Genomic DNA, 8,653 nt, shown 5'->3' with positions numbered 1-8,653 from the left:
AGGCATTCCTTTCGGGCAAAGACCTCCGACAAGGCTTCCAGGCCCCCACATTCCGGGCATCTTGAATCTCCCGGGAATTCGGCAATGCATCTCTGTACATTCCGGCCTCATCCTCCACCACAACCACTTACTCACTTATCATTATCCACATTTATCATTGCTTTGATCTCATTTAACATGGCATATGATTCACACATGCATCACAATTCATGGTCATACATACACCAATGTCTTCTCATACATGCAACAATGCATAATTATTTACTAATAAATTCAATGGAATTTATGGCCAATAAAATAATCCCTTTTTATTTTACTATTATTTTATTATTATATTTATTTAATTTTATTATTATATTTATTTATTTTCATAAATAAATATTAAAGTCAATATCTATGATTTTCCCAAAATCATAATATTCAAACAATCATTAAACAAACCAATAGGATGACAAATTTCATGCAAAATTCATGGCCAAATTGAATTTCACAATTTCCACAAAATAGCACATGATATTCGGATAACCAGAATGCACAGTTTCCAAATAAATTCGATTAAAATACTCATACGGCCTCCAAAAATTACGAAAATTTACAGCGTGATAGCCAAGACATTTTCGTGCAACTTCCATGAATAACTCCAAGCCAGATCACTTATAGATTATTTTGTACAACCTCACGAAATTTCTGGAATCCTTACCGCATCGTCCAGAATACACATCTCCGAAATATTAAGGTTTAACCTACCTAATCTCTTTCGTTTCCTCTAAAATTTGAATATGTTATGTATCAAGGTGTCCTTTACAAGTTTGGTGAAGAAATATAGGTCAAATAACCAAATTATGGTCACCATTTAAGTCCATAAAGTCTCGGGTGTCTCGAAACACATCACCAGAATCATCTTCTCCAAGAGCTAGCCGATTTACTAGGCTATACTGGTTCATTTCTCTTAAAATTTGAGTATGTTGTATTTTAAGGTGTTACCTACAACTTTCATGAAGACATCGAAGTCAAATATTCAACTAAAATCAACATGAAATCAAGAATCCAACAAGAGGTCAGTGAAAACTTCACAGATCTGGGGTCTCCGTAGAATAGGACTTTGGCCCCTCATATCTCCATCATTTTCCACTAAATTTCAGTATGTTATAGTACAAGATGTTAGCTACAACTTCCATGAATACATCGAAGCCAAAATCGGACTCCAAACACACATGCAAGCTCAAACAAATTACTGACTCCCACAACCCGAGCAAGAACAGTCACTCGACTTGAGAACAAACCAACCTTACCTCGGTTTTTCTCACTAAAAACACCCAAAATCGAACATGCAAACCATATACAAACATGCAAGAGAAGTTATAGGACTCCACTTGCCTCTAGGATGGACGGTCGACGGCATACGGCGGCGTACACGGCGAACGGACGGCGGTACATGGCGGCTCCTCCTCGGCTCCGCCTCCTCTCCCTCTCGGTCTCTCCCTTTCTCTCGCGATTTCTCTCTCTCTCTCACCCTCTCTCTCGGCCGAATGAAGCAAAAACCGGTCACTCTCCTTTCTCTCTCTCTTTTTATATCCCCAAATCTCCATCATTGCTAATGATTACATGCCACTTAAATGGACCAATGCATGGCCTTCCCCCTTGCCACTTGTCTTGATCCATGCATGGGCCGGCCACCTCTCCCTTTGGGCCCTTAATGGGCCGGTCGAACTCCCTGTTGGGCCGACTAGCTTGGCCCACCAAGCTTAGGCCAATGGGTCTAAGGCCCATTCGAATTTTAACCCCTTTTTCCTTCTTCTTTTTTTGAATTCCTTTCTATAATTATTTCAAAATTCAAATTCTATCTTGGCCAAAGTCTTGGGGCATTTTATTCATTGAAATTTAATTTTTAAAGCACATGGCCAAGCATAAATTATTAATCTATCGAATTTGAATTTTTACAACCATAAGCACAAATCATCCAATTAAAAGACTAATGGCTAAAACATAAGCCATAGAAATTCGATCACCTAATTAAAGACTTTAACACACCTTATGGCTTGGCTTTGAATTTTTGGGATGCCACAAGAGTGATGGTCATGCTCTTCAGCATCTTGATTCCCTTTCTCCGTGGCTTCATCTGCAGACTTTCCTTTTACTGCTTCTCCTTCTTCTTCAGCTTCTTTCTCTTCGTCTTCTTTCTCTTTCTTTTGTTGCTCCTTTGCTTCTCTGTTCTTTGCTTGTCTCTCTTCTTCTCTCTGTTCTTTTTCCTCTGCTTCTTTTCCTTTCTTCTGTCGTTCTGTTGATTCAGGTACAGAACGTCTGGTCCTTTTCAATGCAGAAATAGTGAGATCTTCCTCTTCATCTTCATCCTCCAAGATAAGAGTTCTCATCTTTTTGGATGGAGCACCCATGGGCTCCTTCCCTTTTCTCTTTGATGCGAAGATCTTTGGAGTCTTCACTTTGAACTTCTCCATTACCTTATTAAGCTCTTTCAGACGCATTTTTGTCAGCATTTTCAAAACCACCACCATTTTGTCGCATGGTCGAACACAAAGAGTATGTGGAGGTTCAATGTTCAAGTGTCTGAAGATCTTGGTCACAAGACCTGGATAAGGCAATTGGCCCTTGTCCTTCAACATTGCTCTGTACATGTGAAAGAGAATGGTGTGAGGGAGAGAGAACTTCTTTCCTGAATTGATCGCGTACATCAATTTCGCCTCGGAGTTAGACACATCAGTCTTGGATGTAGACTTTGGCCTGATACAGTTGATCACAATTTTGTGAAGCAAGATGTTGATGGCATGCATTCTTGAGTAGGTAACTCTTCCTTATGTACTCTTGTCTTTGACAAGTTCCAGTGTGGTACGAGCGATTGAAACCTTGATTGGTTTATATCGTCCTCTTTCAACTCCAATTATGTACGCCAACATGTCCACATCTACCTCATAGACTTGGTCTCGAACACTTTGAAGGATATTCTATTTGCATCTAAAAGCTAAGATTCGAATAGAAGTATGCTGTCAATTGCGCATAACCGTCTATGGTATCGGAGCAAAATTGCTCAAGTTGAAGCAGATTGAACTTCTCCCTTAAGTTCACATTAATGGCATCCAAGAAATCGAAATCAACACTCCTAGGGTTTATCACCCCTCGTTTCAACAGTCTGAAGAATAGATTCTCCTGTTCCTTTGATTTAAACAAATCCATCATTTTTCCCTTCACCTTTGTAGCAACACCCATTCTAGGTTGAAATTCACTGAACATTTTATCATCATCGTTCCCGTCAGTCGGATTTAGTCCCGATACATGAGGGTCACTTGGAATGTTCGCAAGTGCTTCCTCAGCCTTTCCTTTGGGAGCAATTCCCAAATCCTCCATTCGTTGCAAAAATATATACTCATTCCCATAATTCTTATCTTTAAGGAAATCATCTATATACTTCAATGGAGTCCCAATGCTCTTCAACGCACGATAGAGCTTGTAAATAAAATAGGCTTTTTGGACTCTTACAGGGTCTGTGTCCTCGATTATTTCTTCCTCCGGTTGTTGACCCGCACCTTGTGGGGTAGATGATGAAGAGTGACATGGTGGAGAGTGAATAGGGCTCTGTTGCTGACTCGGTAATTCTTCCTCTTCGGTGAGATTGAAATGGGTAGGCCCCTCCCTCATTCTCTGTGGTCCCATGTTCGCAATTCTTGAAGACTTTCTTGAAGAAGACATCCTTCATTGTCGTTGAAAGATTCCTTTACTCGCTTTCCCAAGAAAAGATGACAACTTTCTCGAAGATGAACACGAAGTAGAGACAGGATTGGGAGGAGAATGCCTTTTTAGGGTTTTGAAGTTTAAGCGAGGAAAACTGTATATATATAACTCAGTTTAAAAAGGAAAAACCAATCGGCACAAAGGAAAATGAACAGACGCCTCTTTTTAAAATCGATAACTGCCAAATAGGAGTTAATCTTTTTGAAAAGACAAGATTCAGTTTTTCACGGAAATTATAAATTAACTGAACTAATGATCGTACCTTTTCGAGATTGAATATAATAATAACTTACAGTCTATAGCCATGAATGTGCAGTCGAGGGTTGGAGAGTCTCTAGACTTTAACTTCCTCAAGCTTCAAAATGTTGAGTGGAACGGATAAAATCGAATTGATTTTTCTCCAAAGGCTTTGTGAATATATCCACTAGTTGATCTTTTGAATCAACAAATTGAATCGAGATTTCTCCATTTTGAACATGATCTCTAATGAAATGATGTCGAATCTCTATATGCTTTGCTCTTGAGTGAAGGATTGGATTTTTAGTGAGATTGATTCTTATTTGGTGTTGTCACATCTAATCTTTGTGCATGATTCTTCAATTCCAAAGTCTTGTAGCTGTTGTTTTATCCATAGAATTTGCGAACAACAACTTCCAAGAGCTACATACTACGCTTACATGTTGTTGAGAGAGCCACGAGTGCTTTGTTTCCTTGAAAACCAAGACTTTGTTATGCTTCAAGCAAGCGGCAAGTTCGAAGTGCTTTTTCTATCAAATCGCAGCCGGCCAGATCTGCGTCTGAATATCCCAGAATATTAAAGTCTCCCTTCTTAGGATACCAAAGACCGATGCTTGAAGATGAAGCAATGTATTTAATAATACATTTCGCAGCATTGAGATGGGATTCTCTAGGATCTGATTGAAACCTAGCACGAGATGCAAACACTCAACAAAATGTCGAGGTCTAGAAGCGGTAAGATAAAGAAGTGAACCAATGATGCTCTGTATAGCTTTTGATCAACTTTCTTCCCTTCTTCATCTTTGTCTATCTTCAAAGAACTTGACATCGGTATGTCGGTCTTTTTGCACTTTTCCAGTCTAAACCTTTTGACAAGATCATTAGCATATTTTTCTTGATAAATAAAAGTTCTTTCCTTCAATTGTTTTACTTGAAGACCAAGAAAGAATGTTAACTCTCCCATCATACTCATTTCAAACTCATCCTGCATAGACTTAGAAAATTTATTGCACAGACTTTCATTAGAGGATCCAAAAATAATATCATCCACATATATTTGAACAAGCAAAAAACTTTTTTTTTCCTTTTTGATAAATAAAGTAGTATCTACTTTACCTTTGACAAAACCATTATGTATTAAGAACTTACTTAGTACTGTCGTACCAAGCTCGAGGTGCTTGCTTTAAACCATACAAGGCCTTTTTCAATCAAGGCGAGTCGGCTTCTTTGGGTCTTCAAACCCTGGTGGTTGTTCCACATAAACTTCCTCATGGATAAATCCATTTAGGAAGGCACTTTTGACGTCCATTTGGAATAACCTAAGAATAATAAAATTTTTATAACAAGCAAACGCAAGTAATAGTCGAATAGCTTCTAACCTTGCTATTGGTGCGTAAGTCTCATCATAGTCTATTCCTTCTTCTTGCGTATATCCCTTGGCCACGAGTCTTGCTTTGTTTCGTACGACTCTTCCTTTCTCATTCATCTTGTTCCTGAACACCCATTTAGCTCCAATAACAGTTTTACCTTTTGGTTTAGATGTCAATTCCCAGACATCATTAATGTTGAACTGTCTGAGCTCTTCTTGCATAGCTTCAATCCAGCTTTCATCATATAAAGCTTCTTCTATGCTCTTTGGTTCAATTTCAGAAATGAGAGCCACATCACTAGACTCTTCACGCCTTTTGGATCTGGTGCGAATTCCTTCATTAATTTCGCCGATAATGAGATCTTTGGGATGACTGGACTTATGCTTCCGATTCTTGGTTGATTTGTCTGGTTGATGATCTATTTCTTTATTTGAATCTTCACTAACATCTTGATGCTGGTCTTCCAGTGCGAGATGCTTCTTGAGTTGTAAGCTTTGGAGGGTGGAGCGGAGGTTCAGACTCTTCATGATGAGTCTGACTAGATTCATCTTGCGTAGAGTCTTGAAATTTGACATTCATTGACTCCTCCACAGAATGACTATTCTTGTTATAGACTCTGTAGGCTTTGCTTGATGTAGAATATCCAAGGAAGATGCCTTCATCTGATCTTTCTTCAAACTTACCATCTCGATCTTTTGCATTTTTCAATATAAAGCATTTGCAACTGAACACATGAAAGTATGAAACAATAGGCTTCTTATCTTTGAATAACTTATAAGGGGTTTTCTCTAGAATAGGTCTTAAGAAGACTCTATTGATGATATAGCATTTGTTGAAACGACTTCAGCCCAAAATCGTGAAGAAATCTTACTTTCAATTAAAAGAGTTCTAGCCATTTCTTGAAAAGATCTATTCTTTCTTTCCACAACTCCATTTTGCTGAGGAGTATATGGAGAGGAGAACACATACTTAAAGCCAGATTCATCACAAAATTTTGTAAAATCTTGATTTTCAAATTCACCTCCATGATCTGTTCTTATACTTGAGATAACACATCATTTTTCATTTTGAACCTTTTTAGCAAATTTTTCAAAATACAAGAAGGTTTTGGACTTACTTGCAAGGAAATATACCCAAGTAAAGCGGGAGTAATCATCCACAATTACTAGGCAATATTTCTTACCTCCAATACTACGGTTCCGGGTTGGTCCGAAGAGATCCATATGCAGCAACTGTAGTACATGATTAGTAGAGACATGATTTATTGGCTTAAATGAATTTCTTATCTGCTTTCCCATAATACATGGAGTGCATGGATTAGTCTTTTGGTATGGTAATTTGGGTAGACCTCGAACAAGCTGCTTTGATAAGATTTTGGCTAATTGCTTCATATTGACATGACCAAGCTTTCTGTGTCATAAGCTTGCTTCGTCTTGAATTGAGATTAGGCATTGCGATTCATTTGGTTTCACATCCAGAAGATAGATATTTCCATGTCTTCGACCAATGAAAGACTTAGTAGAGTCTTTACTGGTTCCAGAACATGTTCCTTCTTGAAAGAAGATCTTAAAACCAGTATCACACAATTGGCTAATGTTGAGAAGATTGTAATTGAGTCCTTCCACTAGGGAAACATTACTTATTGTGAGATTTCCAATTTTCACAGTTCCAAATCCCACAATACTTCCTTTGTTGTTCCCTCCAAATGAAACTTTTCCACCATTTACTTGAACAAGCTTTATGAAGCAATTTGAGTCTCTGTCATGTGTCTTGAGCATCCACTGTCAAGATACCACTTTACATTTTTCTTGACGGAGACCTGCATTTAAAAAAGAGTCTCAAGCTTTCTTTGGTACCCAAATTTTCTTGGGTCCTTTGGTGTTAGTAAGATAAACAGTATTAGCCCATACTTTCTTAACAGGTTTCCAAACCATAGGACACTCTTTTTCAAAGTGATTCGGACTGTTGCACTTTGAACACCTGAGGGCTTTTCGACCTACAGACTTTACAAAAACTTTCTTGAAATGATTTTTGTAAGCCTCTCTCGAGGGTCTTTCCTTAATTCTTTCTTTTACTTTAGGAAAATCAATCAAGGGAATTGTTTCTGCTGTCATTCCTAGACCGGACTTATTGAAGTAAGGTCTTTGAGCGAAAGAATTTTTCCATTTTCGGACCCTATTGAAAATTTCTTTGAAATATTTGATAAGTCAGTTTTTAAAAGGGCATTTTCTTTCGAAAGATTATCTTCATTTTCTTTAAGAGTGGAAACATTCAAGTCTAAACTTTTAACTCTTTATTCTAAAACGTTTTCTTTTTGTTTTAGAGCTGAGTTTTCCTTTTTAAGTTCGGAAATTCTTTTGAGAGAAGTCTTAAGACTAAAACACAGTTCATCAATGTATTTAGAAACTTTGACATGAATTTTAAAATTACTTGCCTCAAATTCACTGTCTGAGTCTGATTGTGCCATCAGACATAGGTTGGCATATTCATTATCACTTTCTTCACACTCCGTATCACTCCAGGTTTCGGCTTTGAGAGCTTTAAGAAACTTTTCAGCTTTTCCTCTCTTCTTCTTCAGAAGAGGACATTTGGGTCTGATGTGTCCCTTTTTCTTACATTCAAAGCAAACTACATCTTTGTTTGGTTCCTCATCATCAATAGACTTGGTCTGCTGTCTTTGAAAACTTTGTTTCTTTGAGTTGAACCTTCTTCCTTTTCTATTCAGTTTTCTGAATCTTCTTATCATGAGAGCAAGCTCCTCATCGTCGATATCATCTTCAGAATCTGTATCATCAGAATCATCATTTGATTTTAATGCAATGGATTTCTTACCTTTTGGATCTTCGTCTTCATTAATTCGTTCCACTTCATAAGACTGAAAAAGTTCCAATCAGCTCGTCGACAGATAGTGGCATAATTCTTTGCGTCTCTCTTATTGAAGTCTTTATGTGATTCCAATTCTTGGAGAGTCCACGCAGTAGCTTGTTTACCTTCATGGGATCAGAAATTGTTTGTTCTTGATTCTTAAGACCATTGACAATATCTGTAAAATGACTAAACATGTCAGTTATAGATTCTCCTGGTTTCATTTTGAAGGCTTCATATTGACCGAGGAGAATGTTAATTTTGGTTTCCTTCACTCGATCTGTTCCTTCATAGGTGATATGTAATCTGTCCCAAACTTCTTTTGCTGTAACACAAGAATATATTCTGTTATATTCAGTTGGTGACAAAGCATAATATAAAGAGTAGATTGCTTTTGCATCGAGTGCTTGTCTCTTGATTATCTCTTCCTGAGTCAT

Source organism: Eucalyptus grandis, chromosome 5 (assembly GCF_016545825.1).
Source record: "Eucalyptus grandis isolate ANBG69807.140 chromosome 5, ASM1654582v1, whole genome shotgun sequence".
Classification (NCBI taxonomy): domain Eukaryota; kingdom Viridiplantae; phylum Streptophyta; class Magnoliopsida; order Myrtales; family Myrtaceae; genus Eucalyptus; species Eucalyptus grandis.
The sequence above is the reverse complement of the archived record's forward strand: the minus strand, read 5'-3'. Positions refer to the sequence as shown.